General features: G+C 38.8%; 1 long non-coding RNA gene across 1 annotated transcript; it reads left to right on the plus strand.

Moving 5' to 3' along the window:
- Positions 1–513, plus strand: LOC109131798. Its single transcript, XR_002037254.1, has 2 exons — positions 1–75; positions 411–513. It is a non-coding gene; the product is annotated as an uncharacterized LOC109131798 (long non-coding RNA).
- The last annotated feature ends 54 nt before the right edge of the window (positions 514–567 follow it).

Here is a 567-nt window from a genome sequence, read left to right on the forward strand (position 1 = left end):
AAAAGCTTAAAGTTTTCGATATGGCTCGCTCGTTCGGAGCAAACGGCACTGCTGTGCTGGCGATCATCTTCTTAGGTGAGTGATTTCTGATCTTCTAATTGTCTTGTTCTTCGATTTAGATCTCTTTAGTCTGTGTAATTCGTAAAAATCTCCTCTGCATTGTCCCGTGATCGTATTACTGGATTTGATTGTGCTTGTTTTACAATGTTGAATTGCAATTTTGCGATCTTAAGGTTAGATCTCGTTGACAGAGTTAGTTTAAAGATGTTTCCTTAGAGATTCGTTTCGTGGATGACGAGATTAGGTTGTGGTTTGTTAGTAGTATCTTTGTGAAATTGGAATTGGGAGAGATTACTGTTTTGATTTTGTTGGTGTATTGAGCGGTTGGAGTTTTCTTTTTTACGTTTCAGGATGTTTATTTGCGTTTTCAACTGCAAAAGAAGAGGCCACCAAGTTGGGATCAGTTATAGGGATTGATCTTGGTACCACTTACTCTTGTGTCGGTGTTTACAAGAATGGTCACGTTGAAATTATTGCCAACGACCAAGGAAACCGTATTACACCTTC

This window comes from Camelina sativa, unplaced genomic scaffold (genome assembly GCF_000633955.1).
Source record: "Camelina sativa cultivar DH55 unplaced genomic scaffold, Cs unpScaffold05364, whole genome shotgun sequence".
Lineage (NCBI taxonomy): Eukaryota > Viridiplantae > Streptophyta > Magnoliopsida > Brassicales > Brassicaceae > Camelina > Camelina sativa.